The sequence below is a fragment of the Ambystoma mexicanum genome, chromosome 5q (genome assembly GCF_040938575.1).
Source record: "Ambystoma mexicanum isolate Mex_15411 chromosome 5q, UKY_AmexF1_1, whole genome shotgun sequence".
NCBI classification, from domain to species: domain Eukaryota; kingdom Metazoa; phylum Chordata; class Amphibia; order Caudata; family Ambystomatidae; genus Ambystoma; species Ambystoma mexicanum.
The window spans coordinates 211,185,772-211,212,670 of record NC_090933.1 but is presented as its reverse complement, the minus strand read 5'-3'; the positions used below and the strand labels follow the sequence as shown (position 1 = coordinate 211,212,670).

The window sequence follows — 26,899 nt, the reverse complement described above, 5'->3', positions numbered from 1 at the left end:
ACCAAATTAATGGGGGTAATGGATAGAAGTGGCTTGTCCCAGATCATCTCATTAGATCAATCCGCGGCATTTGATTTAATCGAACACTCAATCCTTATCCCAAGGTTACAGGAGGTTGCAAACCTCTCTGACTCTGCAGCTATGTGGATCGCTTCATTTTTGGAGCACAGGACAAGTAGAGTTTGCTCATCGACTGCCGAAGCTGCTCCTCTTTCTGTCCTTTACGGGGTACCAAAAGGGGCAAGTTTGTCTCCATGTTTGTACCATCTTTTCATGGCACCTCTCTTTTTTATGCTTCAGGAGGAGGGGGTTGTGTTCTCCAATTATGCAGATGACACCCAATGTGTCATCATTCTAACGGGTCATCATAAAAATGATGAGGCGGAGGTTAATAGAGTATTTGCACTGATTGAAAAGTGGATGCTCGACAACTCCCTAGCTCTGAATCGTAGCAAGACAGAGTTGCTGACTGTAGGCAATTCTAAGGCGCTCAACAACTTAAATCAAGCCTATAGCGCATTTAACTTGGGAAATGACCTCATTTCTCCATTACCAAAAACATAACTATTAGGAGTAATACTGGACCCGAAATTAAGCATGAAAGCACATGTTTGGTCTGTGGTGGCGGGGGGTAGTTTATTACATTAAATTGCTGGCTCACTTAAGGCCCATGGTTTCTCAAAGTGCTGAGACAATTGCCAGGGCAATAATCAGTGCTAAGCTGGATTATTGTTGTAGTCTCTTGCTGGGCATCAGTCAACGAGAATTGCATTGACTTCAGGTCGCCCAGAATTGGGCGGTCAGAGTAGTTCTTAGGCTTCCCAGGCACTGCCATGTAACCGAGGGTAGACGCTACTTGCACTGGCTCCCTATTGAATCCCGGAATAACTTTAGAGTGCTAGTTATAGTCTTTAAATGCAGGCTTCACATAATGCCAGCGTATCTACAACAGCACTTAAAAGAGAAGTGTAACCAAAGATCTCTGAGATCGGGTTCCCTAAACCAGATCATACAGCCAAGATGTAAGACATCAAAGGCGGAAAAGGGAGCATTTAATGTGAAGGCCCCCTCACTTTGGAATAATCTTCCCATAAATTTGAGGAGGCACTCCTCCTCACTTTTAAGAAGGAATTGAAGACCCTCTTATTCGCCTGACATCTCTAAAAAAAAAAAGTTGGATACTGGCTATGGTACCGTCATCTGACTGTATTTGTATTTGTATTTGTATTTATTTATTTATATTGCGCACCTTGCCCAGAGGCTTGCGGGCGCATGTTTAGGAGGAAGTTACAAGTTACAGAAAGGAGGTTACAGGTTACAGCAGGGGTGATACAGTATACTGTTACAGGTGATATTAACATAGATATTAACAGCAAAGTAGCAGCACCCGGTTACAGGAGAAGGGTACAAGCTGTGAGCAATTGCAAGTAGCAAGAAAGTATACGTTAGATCCGTTTAGATTACAGTAGAATCGCCAGGCAGGCGAACCTAAACGCGTTAGGCAGATGTAAGAGCCGGAGTGACAAAGTGCAGACGCCGTGCAGAAACAAACACTAGCCGCTGCAGGATGCAGTGGTGGAAAGTGAGATATCTTGTTCACGTAGCCAAAGTTTAGCTTTGGCTTTAAATTCGAGGCAGTGCGGGATGTTCCTTAGGGCATTAGGAAGTGAGTTCCAGAGCTTGGCAGCAAGGACAGGAAAACTCGACCCTCCCGCCGAGCGTAGTTTGAATCTGGGGATGTCCAGTGTGTGGATCTGGGCGGATCTCAATGGTCTAATGGCTGTGTGTTGCGAGAAGCGTGATACTAAGTAAGCAGGAGCTGCATTGTTCTGAGCCTTGTGTGTGAGCACAAGTGATTTGAGTGATATGCGATGGGAAATAGGTAACCATTGAATGTTGCGTCTAAAATTGGAGATGTGGGTTCGTCTAGGAATGTTGAGTGCTGCCCTTATGGCGTTGTTTTGCGTGACCTGGAGTTTGTCCAGATTTCTTTGGCTGGTCCCAAGGTAGAGGGCGTTACAATAGTCGATTTTGGACAGGATGAGGGTTCTCGCGAGGGTCAGGCAGTTGTCCGGAGTCAGGAATGGTCTGCAGGCTGTGATCAATTTGCAGGTGTAAGAGGAAGCAGAGACAACTGCATTAGTTTGTCGAACGAGGGACAGTGTGGAATCTAGGTAGATTCCTAGAGTTTTGGTGACATTGGCCACTTTAATGTCATTTCCGTCAATAGTGAAGGATTTATAGTTGGAGTCGAGTTTCGAAAGTTTAGTTTGGGAGCCCAGAATAATTAACTCTGTTTTTTCGTCGTTAAGGCAGAGCCCGTGATTAGCCATCCAGGCCTGGATGACGGTGTAGACTGTATTGAGAGATTTTGAATCGGTTACAAAATCACCCGTGATAGGGATGAGTATCTGGGTGTCATCCGCGTAATTAGTGTAAGAGACACCCAGATAATCAAGGATATCAAAGAGTGGTTTTGTGAACACATTGTAGAGTGTGGGAGATACACAAGATCCTTGAGGGACTCCACAAGGGACGTGGGATGGGTCAGCGCATCAAAGACTGGGGATCTCACAAAATCTCCTTTTAGGCCTCGTGGACCTCTTTTTTTTATTGTGAGATTTTCTTTGTCGGTGATATGTCTCTCTCTGTAGTCTGCGCCTTTATGCCCGAGGGTCAATAGTGCGCATAACAAATGTAATGTAATAAAAAAAAACCTGATAACAGCCAAGCCAGCACCACCTCCTGTGCATAGCCAAATATAACAAGAAATGTATAGGTGGTATCAGATTTACAAAGGCCAGCCCCACAGCTTAGAAGAATATCCTAACAATCCTAAGGCTGCAAGGAAGGATCTCAAGACTGCCTTTTCCAGAAAGCTTTTCTGATCTGACCCCATCCCAGACCTCACCCTTGTTACATCACTGTTTTAGGACACTCAGCAGTCGCTTCACTGAAGACTGTCTGCATGTCCCTTGATGGTTGGCCTGGGAAACGATGAATAGTGTTTGTATTCCCTCACCATTGACTGACTAGTCTGAAGAACTCCTGATCCAGGTCATTGAGGCCCCTATGGCTGACGTGCCAGGGCTTCACTGGAACTAAAGTGCTTTGCACCTACCCATATTACACTTTTGTCTCAGCAGCTGGATTTCAAGGACTGCAGCCCTAGGGCATGCCATGAATGTGGACCTCTTTACACTGTCACCTGCTGCTTTCTACCACACACATTTGCTGGTTGAAAACGGACCCTCATGACTTACCCCCAGGCTCACAATGAAGATCACATCCCTCTATTATACCCCACTGCACTTCTTCCCACCCTGTCACTATAAAGCACTTCTCTGCATCCTGTGCTGTACACACCACTTAAATAATGCAATCACATACAACTTCTTGCCAAAGTGACACAAGTACTAGACGTCTAGCGTTGCTTTTTTGATAAAACCAATGAATTCCCACATGCCATCAATATACTGTTTTCCTTTCATGTTTAAGTTTTCATCCCAAATTCAAGTGTAGTAAAAGCTAAAGACATCTCTCCTAGAAAAGTTGGTTTTGTTTATAACGCTCGTTCTTCATACAGTAATGATGTGTTTTGGGATTAAATATCTGAAATATTGAATGATAACCACTTGACTGGTGTCATTATGTATTTGATCTGCTTATTTAAATTCACCTGTTTCTATGAATAATCTTTAGTTTGGCTTCCACAGTGCATGAATGCCACCAGCAGGGAGCTCTTATTATGCTTGTGCGCTCACATCCTTTATCAAAATCCTTATTTAATTCACTGATTTCCAGTATTTTATTATAGAACACAGTGGCACTTTAAAGTTGTCTAGAGTTGAAGGAAGGAGTGATAGGATGGTGAGAGTGGAAGAAAGTCTTTGTGAGCCTGAATAATAAAATAACCACTCTGAAGAACGTTGACGGTCTGCCATGAATGGATCCTGTGTGGGGAGGAAATGTAGTAGAAGCGAGAGTACAATTGGCCACCAGGGGGTGCACCGATGTGAAGCCCCTGAACGCTGCTCCGCTCCAATGGGCCGAATAACGTGGATAGCCCCCCCAACACAGTCCACGAGTGAAATAATAAACCCCAGCCCCCCTCCTACCTTCCCCCCGAGGGTGTTGGAAGCTGGGGTGCCAATTCCGGTCTACGTCCTGAGTCTCAAGACCCCGGGAGACCGAAGAAAACATCATTTTGAAGCTCGGCGAGCCGCAACGAGACCTCAAGCCTCCCCAGAGCGTGTGAGAAGGTAGGCTGGAGGCGGCTCCAGATTACCTTTGCAGGCAGCGTTATCCACACTTAGCGGAGGACATGGAAACCTCCCACAACCTCCCTCACATAACTATTTGAATGTCAGGGGGCTGCACGGCACTCTGCAACCCAGGGGGGCATGCATGCAGAGAGGCCGCCCATGTCAGTTCCACTGCACCGACAACGAGGGACTGGACAGACTGCCCAATACTAAGGAACTGTGACTGCCAACGCTGCGCGGCAACTGAACTGGCACCTTCTGACTGGCAGTGGATCTCCTCCTTTCAACCACCAGCTGCGGTCTCCCCGACCGCCCCCTCTTGCTCGGCGCCCCATTGGGCTGCCTCCTGCCCAGTGTAGGGTGTTTTTGCAGGAGACCCCCTGAGGCCTGGCTTGCCACCTCCCACCCCCTGTCGGGGGATAAGGAATGGTGCCCTCCAGGGTGACCGAGACGCCAGAGAAAGTGGTGGATATGCACCCCCGGAAAGGCAAGGAACTAGAGTGAAGCAGCTAATCGTCCCTCCGAGCCAGCGAGAGGACATCAGGTAAAGCATACAGCAGGCCTAGAGGGGCAGTGGGAGCTCCGTATGAGAGCCCCATTTGCTTCCTGACACTGTCCTGCAAGTGCCCCAATCAAGCCACCCACCTACAACCTGATAGAATCCCTTCAGTTAGGCCCAGTTGCTGACTTGCGCTTGTGAGAAGATAACTAGTGGACAGTGCTTGGATCAGGATCGTGGTTACCACCTCCAAGCCTTCCCCCCTGCTGGAACTCATGCCTATATAGGGATGCAGATGGCGACACCCCGGGGCCCAGTCGCCCATTTGAAGAACTCACCACTGTTAGGCACAATCACATGCAATACCCTTTGGGAACACTACATGCAATTAGGACTAAAAGTGTAAGCACAATTTCACCTTTGGTACAAGCCTACACTACACAGTAAAGTGGTAGCGATGGCTGAGCAGCCAGACTTATCTCAAGAGTTTTAAGTGACCAGTAGAACAAGTTACACAAAGGACCAACTAATACAGTGATTCAAACAAACACTCGTGGTTTCTTGGTAAAAGAATATACATTTTACTCTGTCAGTTAGAAAACATTACACTGGCATAAGCAGCTCAATATCACACACTAATAAACCTCAAAAATACAACCGATAAGTAAATGAACAAGTTTAGCTCCCCTGAAGTGGGAGCAAAATGGCACTTATTAAAGGAGTAAAAAGACAAGGTTATAAGAATAGACATCGCAAATACATTCATAGGCAGGGCAAAGGGTTTCAGTTAACTACAACCAGCAATTCTTCTCAATAGGCCTGGGCCAAAGTCAATGGTTCAGAGTCTTTGTATAGGACAGCACAGTTCTGGTAGATAACGGTTAAGTTGTTGCCACATAGTTTAGAAGAATTTGGCTAGGCGAAAAGTTTGACGAATGTTTAGGGAAGAACAAGCCTTCGTGGTTGAGGTAACTTTCACGCACTTTCTCGATGGCCGAAAAGATTTCTGGACCGCGTTTGCACAGTATCTTGTTAATGAAGAAGCTGTAGCTGAGGCAGTTGTTCCTGGCAGTTCGTGCAGATCTCGCTGTTCCTGAGCTTCAGTCGTGAGGACAAAGAGGACGTCAGGAGGTTCCTGCACTGCGCAGGGATGAGGCCAAAAGCTTAGCAAGACGTCGATTTAAGGTGTGAGTGCCTTGAAGTCCACGAGCTAGTTTCCTTCCCTCTGGCTATCTGGTTTTCATCAGCACTCTGATGAAAATTCTTCCAGATGGGGATGGTGTCCAGGTGGCTTAAGAGTTTGTGATTCCCCCCCGCCCCCGCGACCCCTAAAATCAAGGGGAGAAGTTAACCTTGAAGGGCTTCTCTGTCGATGGAGTTTCGGGCAATTCGGACTTGCAGCAAGGCTTCACCAGTTGTCCAGGAGTTGCAGCAGTCCCCTTCCTTCAGCTCGTCTTTGGTTCTTTCGTTCCAGTGGTCGACTCTGCTGTCCAGGTCCCAGAGGCCTGCTTTTAAAACAATTTTACCCCATTCATTCCAGCATGGCTGTCACGCACACAGCAAGGTGGCTGTCCTTGCTGGACAGCCAGCCGGCCAATCACGCCAGAGTGCATTCAGGTCTCCTAGGAGACTAAGCACAGGAAGTTTCGGGCACCTCCCTCACATCCTGTCCATCCCAGACTCTCAGGCTCCAGAGGAGGGTTTCAGCACTGAAGCCCGCCAAAGGCCAATGAACAAAGGGACCAAACCTGGTTTGGCGCTCAGAGACAAACACACGAAGGACCTTTCCTAAAAGAAATGGCGATAAAAGATGACAAGAGTCTGTTTTTACAGACCGGTCTGGGTCGCCATATTGAAAAACATGGCTGACCCGATTTTTAGCTACCGTTGTTAGCGGTCGGGAAAAATCACGCTAGTTGATCTAAACCACTGCCACCAGCCATTTAAAGTAAGAAAGGGTAACATCTGACTGTTACATGAGTGTTGTGACTCAGGGGAAGCAAGGCAACCCCTCCAGCACTCTATGGGAAGATAGTGTGGGGTGGGTCAGTAAATTTAAACAGACTAGTAAAGTAAATTTAACTTTACATGCTCTGGGAGACAGTAGTCAGTCCCAGAGAAGGTATTTAAAACTTGGGAAGTCTAAAAGACATCCCTGTGCCACTGCACTCAAGGTGCTGTGTGATGCACAGAAAAAGATGATGCCTATGGAGTTCCATTGGAACTCCATATCCAAAGAAGACAAAAGTAAAACACATTGAAAATGAAAAGCTCAAAGCCCCAAAATATAGCATTAGAGCTGGAGGGGGCTCTAAGGTAGAGGGAATTTAGCACTTGTGTGAGAACTCTCCCTAACACCCACTGAGGTGGTGAGTGGTCCGGGATGTCCCCAGAGCAGCCTTTCTGGTATTGTCACGCCAGCCAGAAACCTGCCCGGATCAGCCGGTATGAAGGAGGTGGATGCCCCATAGCCTTCTTACCCCTGGTCCCCTGGAACGGGGGTACCACAACCCCAGAGAAGCGCTGAAGTTCACAAACGGCGTCCCCCCATCGCCGAGCCACGGTAGGGACTTGCGTAGGAGAGTGCCGCAAATCCCCCGTCCTATCCCTCCAACGAGACGTCGGCAGCCCGATGCTCCACCTGGAACCCTAGGAATTGTTTACATCGGAAACTATCCATGAGCTGGTGGACTCCTTTCATAAATTCTGGCATGACCAGCGCCCACCTGTGAAACCTGCGGTCCCCACCTCCCCCGTAGGGTGAAACAAGGTACTTCATAGTCCAGGATGGGGACAACAAAGCTTAATGTTTTCTGAGAAGCTATGGCCTCCAGGTTGAGACTAATGCTTTGCTGTGGAATCGTTGTTTTCTTGGTTGATGCCTTGGAGGTGGTGGGGGGGATCTGAATAAGTCTATCGAACACGGGCTGTCTGAGGGCGGGTTCAGAGGAGTCAGTTTGCTTTACACAGGCCCGGTAGAGGGGTAGGAAAGAGTGACCTGGTCCAACGCTGTGATAAATGTCACAAGTGGCTCTTGTGCCAGGGGCGCGGGTGGGGGAGTTTGGGAGAGTGCTGTTCTTTGAAGGGAAGTTTAAGTCTTGCAAGCTACCAAACACTAGGTCCATTCTGGTGGGAATTTAACCTCATTTAGGCAGATGCCAGAGAGCCTGGCAAGGGGGTGCGGGGGGGGGGAGCTTGTACCAAAAAGCTAAATCTGAGATGTACGATTGCATACTGCGCCCCCTCCGATGGCTAATACTAAAAGTACACTGGCGCTGGGTTTGCTCAACGTGCGAGGTCTGATTATCAAAGGATATGCTGTCCGAATGAGGCCCAAGACCAGTATTGAGAGTCGGTTAAGGGTAGAATTCGAACCTTTGCTGACGGTTAGCTAATAATAGGAGGGGACTTCAACATGGTCTTGCACCCCGAAAGTGATGAAAATAGATTAGGCCCCTGTACTATAACTAGAGCACAACGGATGTCCTCCATGCGCTTCCAGAAAGTAAACATAGAATTGGGAGTGACAGACACATACACGAGCGAAATTGATCAGGACCCGCTTTTTACATATTACACAAAGGTAATGGAGCGTGTGAGCGAGACAGCCATAGAGGTAGTCCTGTGGTCCGATCACGACTTGGTGAGAGTCCAGGTAGGGGTCCCCCAATGGGTGCAGCACAACGTGAGGTGGACATGTAACGACCGGTTTCTATGGGACAAAGAACTCGCCCAGTCACTTCTGAAAGCGGTTATAGAATTCTTTAAGATCAACAACAACAGGGAGGTTGGGACTGCAGGGGTCCGGGGGAGGCATTTAAGGCCACAATAATGGGTGTCCTGATGGGGAGGGGTGCGAGAAGAAAAAGGGAGAGGGATCGCCAGGGGAGGGATCTCGGGGGGTGGGAGGGCGCGTGGCGGGGGGGGGTTGAATCGATACAGCCAGGGGAGAAACAGAAAACCCAAATGTTCCCAGGGCAATGGGTGAAACTGCAAGTATATAAAAAACAAGCTGAAGGCCCTCATTGTCGGCCAAACAGAGGGAAAACGCTCACATTTGAAGCAGAAATACATGGAAAAAGGTGAAAAGGCCGATAAAATATTGGCGTGGAGAGTAAGAGAGCAGAGGAGGAGTAGGATGGTGGACGTGATCTGCTTACCGGGAGGTGAAAAAGTGCTTGAGGACCCGCTGATAGCATAGTTTCGATCATTTTCTGAAACTCTTTACACCTCAGAGTATGAAGGGGACGGTTTAGAGGTTGATAGATTCCTAGACTCTGCCGATCCCATGTCTCCCACCAGAGAAGGCAGAACCCATGGAAACACCCATCATGCCCCAGGAAGTGATCGACACAATTAGTGCCATGAAGGGGGGTACGGATTCACGGTGTGCTTTTATAAGAGTTTTCAGTCTAGCCTGCACCTTTCATGGCCAAACTGTTCAACAGCGCGCCAGAGACAGGGATCCTCCCACAGTCCATGTTGGCAGCTGATAGTGGTAATCCCAAAAGAGGGTAAGGACCCAGCCCAGTGCCAGTTCTATAGGCCCATCTCCCTGTTGAACACATACATTAAAAATAATGACAGACTCGCCCATCAGATGCCTTCATTGGTTCACGGGGACGAGGTGGGATTTATCCCGGGCGCCAGAGGGCAGATAATATAAGGAAGACCATTGACCTAATGTATGAGGTGAGGGGTTGGGGGCTGGAAGTACTCTTGATCTCGATAGACTCAGAAAAAGCCTTTGATCAAGTCGAGTGGCAGTACATGGGTAGGGTTTTACATAAAATTGGGCTTGGCATGAGTTTTAGGCGGTGGATATCAACGCTGTACAATGGCCCCACGACAAAGGTGGCTGTTAACTGTGATGTCTCCTCCCCCCTTCACCTCTCTAGAGGGACAAGGCAGGGCTGCCCCATCTCCCCTTTGCTGTATGCCTTGGCCATGGAGCCGATGGTGATCGCCATTAGGGAAAACCGGGAGATCATGGGAATCCAATGCAGTGAGGTAGATTTCAAGCTCTATTTGCCGATATTGTTTGCTACCTAAAAAAAACCTATCGACATCCCTTCCCAAACTCTTGAGTCAGATACAGGACTTTGGTAGGTTCTCTGGCCTGAAATGTACCTCCCCAAGTCCAGTGTGATGTCCATTGGGGCAGATGAGACGGTTACCACGGGCAGACAAACTGTGTGATGAGAGTTGAGAACTCATCTTCCCCATATTTGTGTATTAACCTGCCCAGTGATTTGTCCTGATTAGTAGAAGCGAACTACCCCCCCATTCTGGAAAAATTATGATTAGACCTTCTGCGTTGGGCCTCCCTCACCCTCTCTTGGTTTGGACAGATGTTTTCCATGAAAATGAACATTCTCCCTCCTCGCCTTCTTTACTTATTTGCTTCCATCCCTTCTCCCCTGCCAGAAACCTTTTTTTTTTAAACTACAAGCCATCGTTAACCAGTTTATTTGGAGGGGGAAAAGGCCCAGTGTTACGTACGCCATGCTGATACGCCCTAGGTAGTTTGGGGGCTTTGGTCTCCCGGACTTCAGGTTATACTTCAAATCAGCGCAGCTCCGAGTTATGCTGGAGCACCTGAGAGACAACATGAGGACCTACTGGTCATTTATAGAAGATATACAAGCCCACCCGAAGAAAGTCCAGGACCTATTGTGGACCCATCCCAATGCGATTTTGCACCAAGTCAGATCCCACCCAACTCTATCAGTGCTAAGGGGACTATTGAAAAATAACAAAACAAATGCTCTTCTTTCCTTGTGACCCTCTGCCCTGAGCTCATTGTGGGGTGCCCCTTTTGATCTGGGGAACAAGGGATTCCGGAATACGCAGCAGTGGTCTGATGGGTTGGGGAGGGTAGCCCAACTGTTTAGGGAGAACACCTTTGAGTACAAACCCCTAGTAAAAGTCCTAGGAGGGTGCAGCATGAAAGTACTTCAATACCTGTGCTTGAAGGGTATTTTGACTAACCCCAAATGGCATACTGACATCTCTCAAACCCTTAACCCTTTGGAGAAAATCTTTTGCGAATCCACAACAAGAAATGAGATCCTCTCTAAGATTTATATGGTTCCGGTCATGGCGGATATGGGGAGGCAATACTTCAGGCTCACTTGGGAGAAAAGGGCAGGGGAAGAGACAGCAGACGAAACATGCAGAAACATCCATACGTACATTTTCTCAGGGAACCTGTACACGTCTGCCATGGAGCATAACTTTAAGATCCTGCACTCCTGCCATTTTTCCCCCGTCCCCCACCCACCTGTGAGGCTTTCCAATATGTTTAAGGGGTCCTCCCCACTCTGACCAAGGGAATGTGGACAGCGGGAAACATGGTACCACATGTGGTGGGAGTGTCAGAATGTGCAGATATATTGGTCTGAAGTCCTCAGTTGGATCAAGGACTTGGTCGGCTTGGCTCCCCCCTTATGCCTCCTCCAGATCTTGTTAGCCTCCCCAGCCACTGATTCAGAAACCCTGAGAATCCCAAAAAATGTGGAAGCAATGCTGAGAGCTGGTAGAGTAGCCCTAGCTCAGAAGTGGAAAGACAAGACCACTCCTACCAAGAAGGAGCTGTTTTTAAAATGTGGGATATCTTCACGTATGATAAGTTATCTGCCATGATTAATGATGATATGGAAAGTTTCTTGATTTAGTGGAGTACCTTTTTACTGCAAGAGGGAGGGGAAAACTTAACTACTAACCCGAATTGTATGAGCGGGAATGAGACTCCTTTGGCCGATTGTGTTGGTGAGGATCATCCGAGGTTTACAGAAAAGATATTTAGACTTGCTAGCACCAGGAAGTGATGATTCATCTGGTGGTCTCTTTTATTAGCTTCAATGTCCCAATGGACGGACTGTGGTGGTAGCTCTTGTGAGGGGGAAGGATCATAGGATGGGGATAATGGAATGTTTAACGTCACTAGTGTTGTTGAAACTGTATTTCCTATTGAAAAAGCTCAATAAAAATCTAAGGAAAAAAGGGGGTTGAGGGTAAATGCATTGCCACAAGGAAATTAAATTGAGATTTTTAAACTGGGACATAGATCTACTGATTCTGCGGCCAGTGATGTTCGAGCATTCTTTGGGGTGCTGGTTTGAGCTCAGTGCTGCTTTTAGGTGGTTAAATGTCTGTCATCATTGTTCTTTTGAAGTGACTTCTGTATCAAGAACACACAATTCTTGACCATTTGTTGGGTGTCTCTGTCCGCAATGCCATTCAGTTCCAAAACAACATGGCTCCAAGACTTAAATGGAGATTTCTTTAACACAACCCTACATTCTTTCATGTTTTCCCACTAGAAGGAAACACCAGAACCCTGCAAGGGTAGCAGATGCGGCAGAGAAGTCCGGCTTAATTTACGGATGGAGGAGGACTAACGGAGGAGGGCTGATGGAGAAGTACATCCAATTCACACAGATAACCACAGTAAACCCTCTAGAGCCTTTTACTGAAAATGTACACTTTAATATCTAAATAAACATAGAATCTCTATTAGGTAAAAAAAAAGTTCTATGAATGAAACATAACATACATTGATAGACATATTGTATGTAAAAAAGAGTAAGGGTCATGTAAAACCTAACCCACACCTAACACTAAAATATACATATAGCATAATAAGGGGGACTAGATGACGATCCTTGGCAACAGTAACTTAAATTAAAGTAATTATGATCAGAAACTCAGGTGGCAATACTGAAAGACAGTCACTGTCATGCTAACCCTCTAGGACATAAAAGTCAGAGGGCCACCAAAAGTCCCACTACATCTAGGCTCACAACACAAAGTAATTCCACTCCTAGGAAAAATAGGTACATCAAATGTTTGCAGTAGTTGAAGTGCTTCTGGGCAGTGCAATCAAGCAGGCTGTTAATCTCTGTGAGAATTGAATTCTGTTGATGCTCTTGGAATTCAGTTACTTTTTGGACTGTTGCCCCTCCCTTCCTGCCACAGCATATGATATGGCATTTATAACGTGCCAATACACAAGTGTTTCAAAGCGTGACGAGACAAGGGAGGAGGAACAGAGGGAAGACGGAGATAATGATTTTACTAGGCCAGGTGACATTGAGATTGCGCAAGTGCACGGGAGTGGGAGGGGAGAGGGCAATACATAGGATCAACAGTAAAAAAAATTGAGTAAATAAAAACAATAGGTAAAAGTGCGGCCAGCTAGTGGGAAGTGCAGGGCTAAGTGCAGACATCAAGTGTCAAGAGCTGGTGGGGACTGTAGGGACACATAAACAGCCCCAAAGTGCAGGGGTTGCCCGGGAGGCAGTGCAGGTGTGCAGCTGGCGGGGGAGGGGCCTGAGGCCGAGATCAGTGTATAGCATGGTGACCAATGCAATTTCATTCAGGAGTTCAGCAGGGGAGAGGAGGATAGAAAGCAGAAGCAAATGGGAAGGTCTTGAGATGCTTCCGGGACCAGAGATGGTTCTCAAGTTTCAGGGAGGCTGTTCCAGAGGGAGGCCCCAGCCGAAGAGAGAGATCTACCACCAACTCGTTGGTTGGAGCACCGACCTACCCTGAGGGAGTTGGAGGCGGATGAGTGAAGAGCCCGAGAAGGAAGATATTTAGGAAGAGAGAGTTGGAGATATTGAGGCTCGAGTCCCCAGAAGGCCTTGTGGACAATGCAGAGGGTTTTGAACTTAATCCTTGCAGCCACTGGGAGCCAGTGCAGAGATTTCAGTCCTGGGGAGATATGATCCCTGGGCTTGAGGCCAAGGACAAGTCTTGCAGTCCTGTTCTGGATAAGTTGCACAGGGCGGAGATGTTAGGTAGAAACCTGTGCAGTTCCCTTAGGGACCACTGCACAATATTTAAGACTACAGGTGTTTGGCAGTAAACCCACTTGGTAGCAGTCTGTACCACACAGATTCACTTGGTGGCTGAGCAGTCAGACTTCCCTCAAGAAGAGTTAGGCAGTATGCAGAGGATACACAATAGGTACAGAGACACAGTAGCACAAACGAACACTGACCAGAGCTTTGGTGTAAAAGTATATAATTATTTATTTAAAAGCACACTTGTAATTTACACTAGCAAAAACGAGGTAAGTAATTTCAGCACACAGTCACTATCATATATATACAACCCTATTCACTTATTAGACAAGTCTTGATGAGAAACACTACTTATTTTCAGACGGAGGTGAGCGCTTAACATAAGATGACACTCTAATAAGTTGTAAAGAAAGGGAGGGAAAAAAGGCAGAGTTAAGGAAGCACACAAGTTTCAATACTTTTACAAAGAACCACAGTAAGGCAGGATAGGCAGAGTTCTACTGGAGAGCAAGGAAGTCAATTGCAAGGCCCACTCTTGGAGAGAGCAAGCAGAAGGTGTCCAGTTTCACACAGTGGGCTTATGCCCAAAGAGTCTTGTAGATAGTTTGCACAAAAAGGTTGAAATTAAAGTCAGGCAAAGTTAGGTAGGTTGCCCCAGGCCAGCCCAGGTTAGAAAGTCGAGGCTTTACTGTCACCCCGAACGATCTGTCGCAAGGCAAGCCAGGCGGGACACAGTACCTTAAGTGTGAAGGAAGCTCCAGCTGGGGCAGTTGTTCCTGGCAACAGGTGCAAGTCGGTGTTTCGTCCAGAGGAAGAAGAGGACTCGCCATGGAGGAAAGATGAAGGTCGTTGCACTGCCAGGGAAGAAACCAGCCGCGGAGTTCTCCGGTTAAAAGGTACTACCCTTCTCTTCGCGGTAGTGGTAAACCATGGTATTCCGGTTGCCGGGGTGCTTGGCACGGGCAAGGCGGCCACGAGATGCTCCAGGAAGGTGAAAAGAAGGCAAAACTGGTTATCCCCACCAGTCAAAGGAAGAAGACTCTCCGGACTGGAGATCTCCTCTGTCGTCGGGAAAAGTGCTGAGACGGTTTAGCAGGGCTCCACCGGTGGTGTCGTCGCTGCAGGTCAGCTCAGCTTCTCCCTCCTCGGATTCTTAGGTCCTGTGGCGACTTCTGAAGTTCCAGTCCCCAAAGCCCTGCTTTTATGCAGCAAACCCCCATTCATTCAGCCTAGCTGTCAATCAAACATGCTAAGTGGTGAGCCGGCCGGCTCACCACTTGGGCCAATCACACAAGAGTGCGACTTGAGTTGCCAAGGTAACTCAGTCCAGGGTGCCTAAACCCCCTCCCACACCCCCTGTGGTACCCAGACAGAGTGGCACCACTTTTGGAGGCTTCTGTGGAGAAGCCCGCCAAAAAGTGGAACAAAGGGCTCGACTTGGGTTGGAGTCACAGAAGAGAACACAAACGCCATTTTAGAATTGAGTTCTGGCAAAAAATACCAACCGGTGAATTAATATTAAATAAATAAACCGGCGGTATGTTCGAGGCTATAAGAATTAAATAATTAAAGTTGGTAGCCTCGAACAATGGGAAAATCCCATAGAGATATATTCACGGTCGAATATAAAAAGTAGTATCCACCTCCACCAGCCAAAACCCGATCAGGGGGGACGGAGACGTGCCCCCTTGAACAACAGACCCCGGGGCAATCGAATTGCCCCGACCAGTACGTCCACAATATGATGGTTTGTACTGGCTTCTGTTCATAATTTGGGACTAGCAAAGCCAATGGTGACTTTACACGCCCTGTGAGACAGTAGTCAGTCCCAGGGTATGGAGTCTATGTTGGGGGCTCGCTACGACACCCCTGGGTTACGGCACGGAGGGTGCTGTGTAACCCACATCAAAAAAACACATGAGACCCTATGGAGTAAAAGACCCCATAGCCCATAAAACACATGTAAAGTTAAAGGAACACCTCAAATCATGTCTAAGAGTGGGAGCAAAAGAATATCACTCTTAGCAGGAGAGAAAAAAATAAACCCCAAAAATCCAGCAAAGCTGCTGGGGGACTCACTAGGTTTGGGAAATTAGCCTTACAGAGAATTCTCCCTAACAGGAGAGTAGAAGCAGGCAGATTTAGAAAGAGGCTGTTGCAGTAGTCCAGCCTAGAGAGCCAGAGCTCTGAAGACAGTGAGCTTCTGAGGGAAGGAGAGGAAGGGACAAATACCTCTGAGGAGGTGCAGCTGGTAGTTTGACTTCTTAGCGACGTCAGAGAGGTAAGGAGAGAGTGGAATCAAAGATGACCCTGAGGTTTTTAGCCTCAGAGGTGGGAGAAGGAAGAGGGCCAAGAGAGGCTGGCCAGAGAGCAACAGGAAAGGAGGGAGCAGGTGTACCAATGAAGAGAATCACAGTCTTACTGGCATTAAAGCAGAGATCATTGGTGGCACACCACTAGAAGGAGTGGTTGCAGACGTCAGCCAAGCATAAAATCAGCACCCACGTGCGTTGGAGAAGTTCTTTGGGAAAGTACAGTCAAGCTGTCTGGCTGCTGTCGGAAGGTGGACGGTTTCAATCGACCACCATATTATTGAGGTAAGTCCACCCTCTACACATTTTTCTCCCCTCCAACTTCAAACATTTTTAAATATTTTCTTCTGTTGCTTAATACCTTCATGTTTCAATTGTCCCACTATGCCGGTAAAATGGAAAGCAGCGAAACAGAAAGTGTATCATTTGCATAGCATGGCTCAGCGTTCATGTAAAAGAGGAAATTAATCACATTCCAGTACTGACAAAGCTATTCCAAGGATCCCCAGGCAAACTGGTCTAAAAATAATTGTGGGTTCTATTTCGGAAAAAGGTAAAATTACTGAGTTCTTTCCACCATCCACTCAGCAAAATTCTGATGACATGCTGACTGGCAGCGCTATTTCTGTTTCGTCACAAATGTAGAACGTTTCTTTGTCCCCCATAGACCCTAATTCTCTTAAATGTTTGTTATAACCTCCATCGTGAGTCTTTGGGTTATTCAATCCTGAGTTTCTCCTGTTTTACACTCGGATCATGGCACCATAACAGGCACTAACTTATCGAAGTAGCCTGATTTTATCAAAAATCGCTAATGAACTTTATGGCTTCTACAATGTTTCTATCTGGTCTTCTTACCCTGAATTTAAAGAGACTAATCTGACAGAGTAGTCCCTGGCTTCAACCGTTAAAGCTACTTTTATTTTATGCTCAGCAATAGTTAAAGAACAAAGAGAGCTCAGCTGAATTGTTTCACAAAATTGATGATATGGTGCTTAAGAACCGCTCTACTGAAGTTACCAACACTTTGTCTATGACCAACTGTGATTTTAATGACAATGCTTCTGATTAGCAGAAACCGGTAGATTTGGCCCTCTCGCGTACCTTTGTGGTCTAAGAGTCTGATGCTATGACCTTCACTGAAGAAACTCATTCACTGCAATCTCAGAGGGAGGTAGTTCTCTCAGGGGAACTGAATGTTTCCCAAAGGAAGGTCGTTTTTTCAGACAACACAAGTGTTTCTCCTTCTACCCTCTGTGACGGTAAGCGCGAAGGAGGAAGAGGAATAAAAAAAACAAAATGCTAATTGAGATAGTCATAGAAAAAAATGCTGGTGCGTTGGCTAATACTCCATCTACCAATGTATCGTGCATTTCCTCCAAGGGCAACTAGGTGCTAGAAAAAAGTGTTAATCGAAGAAAGGAAAACGTTCTAAGCGTTCCTTGATGAGAACGAAGGGCCTTTGGACACTTGGTAATGTCCTGATGAAACCCAGAATAAGAAGTCAGTTATCTCTAGCAATGATTAATTGCTTATCACCTTTACGGCCACAAGCTGCTGTTAACTAATCAAATGTGGATTCACATGTTCCTGTTATGGGGATGGAAGACTTGGCAGCTAATTCTAAAAATGTAAAGCGATTATTGGTGGAGGATGTTAGTGCAGTGGACACTAGAAATACATTACCAACTTTGGCTCCATCTTGTAATTGGAACACTATTGATCTTTTGCTAAAAACTGGTATTGCTGGCAAGCCGCTCACAATTCTGGAAGGTTTGAAATCATTTCTGCTCCCCTCCAAACCTTTCAGGTGGGACCAGAGGTACGGGTATAAAATATGTCCTTAAACCACCTACCGCCCCCTGATCCTCTCTCTCCAAAACAGGGGGGATCCTGTATCTCCCTAAAACCAGCATTGAAGGATCTAAAACTTGAAGCCTCCTGAATATGGGCCACCCAATCACTTAACTCCTCTACCTTCTTACTTAAACCTGAATTCTCCCTATGTGCAGCTCTCAACTCCACTCTCAATGACCTGATCATTTGCCCCAGAACATTCATTGTGAGCTCCGTACAGTTCATAGCAGCTCAGGAGGAGTAAAGTGTTTGGCCTTTCATTTGGTCAGGTTCTGTGTATTGCTGAGTTGTTCTTGGGAGCTGCGGAACCCCACAGACCCACAAAGGCGTTGCACTCTTAACCACTTTTAAACTAGTTGAGCCCGGAACACCCCCGAAGCAAAGGGGAAGTGGATAAAATAAACGATTCAGATTCCTGTCCTTGACTCTGAAGAATATCTGCAGGGAAGAGAAAGAACAAATTAGAATAGTCTTAAATCACCAGCAATCTGCACAACGCTTGCTCCCCTTGACTAGTGCACCATACCTGAATTCCCTCAACCAATAGTTTAGAGGGATCTTGTAGGAGATGACTTTCTGATTGGAACGAATCTTCTTTAGCTAAAAAGGGCTAAGAAAAATATCTTGTTTTCAAGTGAAAAGCTTTTACTCCAAAAACTTAACTGTACACCAACAATCCTTAATCTGAATGTTTGTAGTATAAGCCTTTGAACTCTTAAAGCTCTTCTGTACAGGTTTTCTTTATAGGAAGCAAGTGCTGACTCTTTCCTGGTAGTGCTGAATCACAAGCTTTAATATTTTCCTATTAACAATCAGTTGCGTAATATGTCTCTTAACATTTACGTGCAACTACGCAAACAGAAACAAATAAAGTGTAAGAATAAATAAACTGTTTACTTCACACGAGCAAATACCCAAGGGCTCTTCTCATGAATCTGTGGTTGCCGTCCGCTTCTTAAGGAAGTCCAATACCTAATCCCCCGCACTATCGTTAGTGGGGGTTTCGATTCTATTAAAGACAAGGAGGCGAGTATTATGCTTTCAATCTTTACTACTGACAAAATAGCAGCACAGAAAAAAACTTTGTTAAAACAATAACTTTTTCTTTTAAAACAGAAAAAATACATGAACCATAAGCACGCAGTACAGGAACCCAGTGCAAGATGGGGCTCAGAACCAGCCCATGAATCAATCAGGATGAAACCACCCCCATAAATGTCCTTTTCTCCAAGTACAACTCCTCTTCTGAAGCTGGAAATGACGCCCTAAAAAGCGAAACAAAGGTCTGCAGTCCAACCAAAGAAACAGTTCACCCAACTCCACAAGGCGCAGACTCGAGATCTTCCACTGATTCAGTTTTCTGAAGGTGATCAACCTGAAGCTGAAAAAAGGAGACAAAAGTTAGCACCTTTTAATACTCGCCTCCTTGTTTTTAATAGAATCTAAACCGCCACTCACGATAGTACGGGGGATTAGGTATTCTATGGCACGACAAGGAGGCTCATATTATGCAAGTTTGAAGCCCTTGCATAACATTGAAAACCACATGATCAATCCGTTTATGATAAAAGTAGATTCCCTGGACCAATCAGCTGCTTTTAGGATCTGTTCCAAACCTCCCCCATGGAAGGGTGCTTTAGATGCCATGGCACCTCTAACTGAATGAGCTCCAAAGGAAGAAATGTCAAAAACAGCTTCTTCCATAACCCATTTAACCCATCTAGCAAGAGTAACTCAAGACACTGCCTTATAAGGTTTACGGTATGAAATAAGCAGCTGAGAGGAACCTGGGGGACGAGGTTCTACTGTTTTAGCTTCAAAACATTTTAAACACTGTACCACACATAATTTATTATTCTCAGGAAACGCCGGATAAGAAATAGAAGAAATCATACATTGAGTTCTCTTAGTCACAAAGAAAGTCACCCCCTGAGGAGAGAATATCTTGTTGTCCACATCAAGAGCTCTAATGTCAGACACTCTTTTAATGGAGACAAGACATAGCAACATTGCTAACTTTGAAAAAAGTTGTTGCAGGGATAATTCCTGATTATGAGGCCAAGCAATGAATAAATCTAACACCTTATTAACATCCCACAGAACTGAATACCTGGCTTTAGGAGGATCCTTAACTCTAATGGAGTTCTGGGCTTTTCTGGCCAAGAAATGTTTCCCAACCGGTTCCCCTTTAACCAGAACGTGGCCAGCTGATATCGCCTATCTGAACCCTTTAATTGTTCTATATGCTTTGCCCTCCTTGAACAATTCCACTAAAAAGTTTACTATGTCTGCTGGAGGAGCAAAAATGGGATTGAGGTGTCTAACCATACACCAGCTAACCCAGCGGGCCCATGCTGATGAATACCCTTCCTTGGTGGAGGATGCCCAAGAATCCTTGATGACGCTAATAGTCCTGCGAAAGGCCTCTGAAGCACCAGGAAGAGCTGAAATCTTCCAAACCATAAGGGAAAGATGACCTCGAAGGACCAGGCTGTGAGGGAGACCCGTCTGGTCCGTTAGGAGCCGGGGGTGAAGAGGAAGAAGGCAAGGAACATCCACAGCCAACTCCAGGAAAGCAGGAAATTATACAGCAGCTGCACCAGAGCCCTGGCTATCATGGAGAATGGAGGAAAAGCATAGGGCCGAGGACCCGACCAGTCTTGGAGGAACGCATCGGTCGCCAGAGCTAGGGGGTCCGGTCTCCAACTGTAAACACCGAGGAACCTGGCAGTTGAGACACTTGGCAAAGAGGTCTATCTGAATGGGACCCCAAAGAGACTGAATCAATGCAAAAATACTCCTGTCCAGCGTCCAATCGCTGCTGTCCTGAAGGTAACGGGAATTCTAGTCTGCCACCAAATTGCTTACTCCTGGAAGATACTCTGCCTGAAGCAGAATGTTTCTGTCCAGGCAATAATGCCAGAATTCCCTTGCTAAATCCGCTAGGGCCTTCGAGCGGGTCCCCCCTACGCTCCGGGTGATTGATATATCGAACTGCTGAAACATTGTCCATCCGAAGGAGGACACAGCAATTCCCTTGGTCTTTGAGAAGGCTTTTGACCACGAAGGAACCTGCCAGCAACTCTAGGCAATTTATGTGAAGCAATTTCTCTTGATCTGACCATTTCCCCCCAGTGGAAATCTGACCTAGCCTGCCCCCCCCCAAATCTATACTGAAGCCCAGAAATTGGATACATTAAGTAGGACAAAATATGGACTTTTTGGCATTTAGTACAAACCCTAGATCCTGCAAAAGAGAGATTGTTAGATCCAATTGACCCTGCAGAATCCGGAGATCCTGAGCTAGGAGAAGAATGTTGTCTAGATAAATTATACTCCTGATCCCCTTTGACCTGAGGAAGGCCATCACTGGCTTCATTAACTTGGTGAAACACCACGGGGCTGATGATAGGCGAACGGGAGAGAGGCAAACTGCCAAAGGCGACACCCCCCACCCCCAAAAGAACTGAAGAAACTCCGGATGCGGGGGGAAGACAGGGACTACCAAATGTGTCCTTGAGGTCCAACTCGACCATCCAATCCCCTGGGAGAAGGGTGTCCCTCAGAAGATGAATGCCCTCCATTTTGAAATGATGATAGACTACGAATGAGTTGAGGGCTCTGAGATTTATCACGGGGCGATAACCCTCTTCGGGCTTTGGAACCAGAAAAATCGATCTGAGCAATTGAGAAGCCTTGAATGTGGCCGGGACCACCGCACCCTTGAAAACAAGCTCTTGAATCTCTGCGTCCACCAGCTTCTGCTTCTCTTGATTGAACACAAGAGGAGGAGGCGGCGAGAGTTGACATGTAGGGGAATAGAATTGTATCTGAAAACCCAGAACCGTCTGTAAGACCCATGGATCCCAGGGGAGACCCTCCCAATGATGAAGAAATCGAACCAACCTGCCCCCCAAACCTTTGTGGGAAGAAACATTTATGAGACGAGACAATACCTGGAGTGGACCTCGCTCTACATGCACCTCTGCCATTCCGACCTCTCCACTGAGTTCCTCTCTGGGGATAGAAGGTCGTCTGTGATCCTCGAGCAGAGGAAGAGTGATGGGCCCCTCGAGAGGTGTATTGTTGTGGCCGGGTAGAGCCCCTGAAAGAGGATTGGTCAGAAGAGCGGGCTCTTCCTCGTCCAGCCTTATCAAAAATTGTAGGCGCAAAAACCTTTCTAAAGTTTGCCTGGGCCTTGTCTAATGCCGTAAAGGTATGGACATAAGCTGAGAGGTCCTTAATGAACTCATCCCAAAAAAGATTTCCCTGAGCTTTGGCCCAGCCTCTGCCTCAGCCATATCCTATAGTTTGGGGTCTATGCGCCTAAGGAGAGCTTTGTGCCTCTCCTTGGATATACCGGAATTAAAATTGCCGAGCAGGCAAAAGGAACGCTGCACCCAGCCCCTGAGCGCCTGGACATCTGTTTGTGATTCATTAATAGCAGCCTCGTCTGCCAATTCGAATATTTGGGTCAAGGGCCCTAGCATGTCCAACAGCCTGTCCTGACAACTCCGAAGTGCCCCGTCAACCCCTTTCTTTGGGTCCTTACCCCTTTGGGACAGGAAAGCCACCATGGACTGATCGATCACTGGGGTCATTGCCACCTTGTCAGGAATAAAAGGTTGGGGGCATTCTGAACGTAACTTATTTCTGTCTTCGCTAGGAAGAGGCCTCCTAAACCACTGATGGAGGCATGAGGAGACTGCCTCAGAAGGACGCCATTCCGCTGATCTAGGGTGCTGAATGAGAGAGGGGTTAAAAAATGGAACCCCACTGTCGTCCAACAATTGCTCCTCAGCAGTCTGGGATACTCCCACAGATGACACCTTCCTTTTACGCCTCTTGGGCGGGGAATCCGAATCGTCAGAGGAATCAGGGGATGATAAAGGGGTAGAAGTCACCCTAATTGGGGCTGAAGATTGGGCAACACCCTCACCGAACTTATTCTTTAAGGCTCTAACCGGGGAGTCAGGGGAAGAGAGAGAACTTTGAACCGGGCTTAGTTGCCCTTGAAAATGTTTAGATTTGGTTGTGCACTTTCTGGGCACTGTAGAAGGGTCCTGAACAGGATTGGGATGGAAGTTGGCAATCTTATTAATTAGACTGTCAAATGCTGAGGCTAAGGTTGAGTTTAAATTCACCAGAGCCGAATCCATGGAATCCCTTATAGCCCTGGAGATGAACGGGGGTGGAACCAGGGAGGTCTCCCCTAACCCCCTCACTCCAGAATCCTCATTAAGCCGATCACTTTTCTTTGAAGCCGCCCTAACCTGGGTGCTGGCATCCACTGAAGGAACCCCTTCTGCCCCTTTAACTGACTGCATGGTTGGTAACAATGGACAAAATAGGATATGAAAAAAAGCACCCAAGTGTCACAGACCAAACAGAAAAAAGGTCAAGCAGACCTATTAAAGCTCCACCTGAAGTCTGTGGAAATGTATTTATATATAAATATATATAAAGACATAAAATAAGCAGTGGTAAAACCTAGGACCAAGCAGGCAATAAACAAGAAAAAAACGAATAAGCAGGAATAATAATGAGCAAACTCGCGTGAGGCACACAAAATTTATACATTTTTTATCTGCTGCCTGTGGCAGACACACACACACCGAACGCCGAGCAGACGAACGTTGAGAGCCCAAGAAAAACCTCTCTGCATATGAGGTGTGTTGGAGCGGTAACGCACTCAGGTCGCTCCTCACAGGGCGAGCTCCTTATGTAAATATGTCCAGCGCCGAGTAAGCGCGAAAAAGGCAGGGGAGGGAAGCGCAAGCATCCTGCAGCAAATATATAATTCGCCGAGCAGGCGAACAGTAAGAAGCCCTCAAGGGGAAGGAGGGCGGGGAGGAGGAAGAAAGGGCCGACTCTGGGCGTGACTGAGGCGAGGTGAACGCCTCACGCAGAGCGGCTACAATAATAATTAAAGTTTCCCCAACGTTCGAACAAACGAACGTTATTATAAAGGCATACAGAGAAACAATTTAACACTGAAACAACGTATCAAAAAAACCCTTCACAGAAGAAAGGACTAGCATGTAACAAATAGGACTTATCTTGTTGCGTCAGCAGCAAAGAAAGAGGAGAGTTGTACTTGGATAAAAAGGACATTAATGGGGGTGGGCTTGTTCTGAGCCCCATCTTGGACTGGGTTCCTGGACTGTGTGCTTATGGTTCATGTGGTTTTTCTGTTTTAAAAGAAAAAGTTAGTTTTTTAAAAAAATTTTTAAACTCTTTTTATTAGTGATCAAGAGATACATAGCTCAGTTACATCGTTACCACAATGCAGAAACGTCAAATTAAATACATATCGTATAAACATCAGGGTCACACAGTATCATCTTCCTCTAGGATCATGTCACACAAGTACATTCTGAAGGGCCCCCATATGTCTTTGGGCCTACACATCGATGGACGTGTGATGACAAACTGCTCTTCAGCTTCATTAACATATGTTAATTCCTTAAGAAACTGTTTCACAGTGGGCGGCTCAGTACTCTTCCACTGTCCTAGAATGCATTTTTGAGCCACTGCACACGAAACATTAAACAGTCTTCTGGTTCTTCGGAGCATTTGCCTATGTCTCCAAACAAGTATTTCTGCGGCGTTAGTGCAGGGGGAACTTGTGTGATTTCTTCTAACATCTCTGCCACCTCCTTCCAGAAACCTGCCACTATCGGACATCCCCAATACATATGAAATGCACCTGCCCCATCTGCCTTGCATTTGGGACATTCTCCCGACTCATCCGGTGCAAACTGTGCTATCTTGGCTGGAGTAAAGTAGTTTATTTACAATTTTGAACTGAATTAGACAAAGGCCAGCATTCAGGGAGACTCGTTTGGTGAGTTAACAGTACCTTTCTCAGGTCTGTTCATCTATGGAGTTCTGCAGATCCCTCTCCTATTTTACTTTAACCATGTTAGTCGAGGGGGAGTGTGTTTGAACCGCAGCATATAGTCTTGAAATCCCCAGCCTGTCACTAGATGTTACCAACTGTACACAGGGATGAGTGGGGGGGGTTCCTCAGGGAAGGATGACCAGCGTCTCTGAAAGGCTGATCGCATTGGATAGTACTGAAGCACCCTAAGCGGACCCCCGCCAAAAGCTCTAGTAATTTCCTGCAGGGTTGCGAACCTCCCATCAACGAATAGGTCACCCAGCTTTATCTCCTCATTGGGATCCCAGGCCTCCCGCAAGCCACTGTCATGTGTAGGTGGTATGCCAGGGTAGTTCCAAAGGGGGGGTCTCCGGGTTATATGGGGACTCAACACCCAGTTTTTTTTAAATATGGCTTTGCACGTACCAACTGTACAACTCACCAGGTTGAACTCGCATGTGTCTCTATAGCATGGGTCAAATATTACAGACTTTATATTAGTATGGTGTGTGGTGAGTGTTTCTATCTCTATGTGTGGGGGCCCAGTAGGTTCATCATACCAGTACCTCGAAAATTGGGCTTGGGCCATGTAATAGTATAACTCAAAATCAGGTGCGGCTATACCTCCCGAGGAATATGGCTCAATCAGTTTTTCCCACCCTATTCTAGGGGTTTTTCCATTCCAAAGAAAGGTTGTCGCCATTGACCTAAGCCTATTGATAAAGAGCCGGCCCGGCCATATGGGGATATTAACAAAAATATATAGCAGCTTGGGTAAAACTATAATTTTAAGGACTGCTACTCTCCTATGCAGTGATATCGGGAGGCGGTCCCATAGTAGCAATTTAGAGCTCAGGGCTTGGAGTGTGTTTTCGTGGTTGTCCATGTAAAGCGTGTGTTTATTCCTTGAGACCACAATTCCCAGGTATCTAATGCACTCTGCAGACCACTTGAGTCCGTATGTAGAGTTGGGGCACATGGTTGTTGGTATAAGTGGGAATACCTCGGACTTGGCCTTATTTATGGAGTATCCTGAGTGGGCAGTAAATTCTTGAATCTCAGTCATCAGGGGAGCGATATTGTTTTCGGGTTCACGAACATACAGAAGGGTGCCGTCCGCGTATAAAGAGATAAGCTGGGAGGCCCCCCTTAAATTAATACCCCTATCCGAGTGTCTGAGCCTGATTGCAATCGCTATAGGTTCTATTGTCAGTGCGAACAATATGGGTGAGAATGGGCAACCTTGCCTGGTGCCTCTCCCCAACAGGAACAGATCAGAGATAGTTCAATTGGTGAGCACTCATGCCCCAGGTTCCGTGTATAGCAATTTCACATATGCAATGAAATGGGGACCGATACCAAACGCCTCCAGCACCGCCAACAAATAGACCCATGACACCGAATCAAAGGCCTTTTTGGCGTCTAGGGATATGGCCACTGCATTCCTCTCTGGATCTATCTGAGCCATGATCCCAAAGAGTCTGCGGAGTTTGAGGCCGTGGACCTGTTTGGGATAAACCCGTTCTTATCAGGGTGAACCAGGTTCGGGACCTCAGGCAGAAGCCTGTTGGCCAACAATTTGGCAAATATCTTGGCGTTGGTGTTTATTAAGGAGAGCGGCCTGTAGGATGAAATGTCTTGTGGCAGACGCCGGGGTTTAGGGACCACAGTTATAATGGCCTCCCTCATCGTAGGGGGCAAGGTGTTGCTCTGTAGTGATTCCTCCCACACCCGCAACAGCACAGGGACTAGTTCTTCGAGGAATTCATTGTATAATTCCGCCCCTATTCCGTCAGATCCTGGGGCTTTATTGGATGCCAAGTCTTTAATCGCCTCAGCGATTTCCTCAGCTGTAACAGGCTGGTCCATGGCCAGTCGTGCCTCCTCGGTGAGTGTAGGCAACCTCAGTGATTCTAGGTATGTCTTAATTTCGGTGGGTGTTTTGGTATCCTTGTTACTATATAATTGCTGCTATAATTTAGCAAACTCAATATTAATTTCCTGTTCCCCCAAAAGGACCTCCCCCTGTAGCGTCTGTATGCTCGTGATCCGGTTCGGATGTCTATCCTTTTTCAGTAGATTAGACAGCGTCCTACCAGCCTTGTTACCCGCACCGTATCTATGGGCGCGAATCGGGGCAGCCATGTATTGCACCTCCCTAGTGGCCAGCCTACCATATTTTTGCAAATGTGTCTGTATCTTAGCCAATGTTGCCTTGTCTTGTGTCAGAGTGTAAGCCCCCTCCAATTCCCCAAGTTTGAGTTCAGTTTGGG

The 26,899-nt window shown here is 46.7% G+C and overlaps 1 protein-coding gene across 6 annotated transcripts in view; it reads left to right on the top strand.

The window, feature by feature from the left end:
- Positions 1-26,899, top strand: part of ZNF236 (zinc finger protein 236) — a 2,444,547-nt gene that overhangs the window by 1,919,225 nt on the left and 498,423 nt on the right. The gene's annotated exons all lie outside the window — the stretch shown is intronic.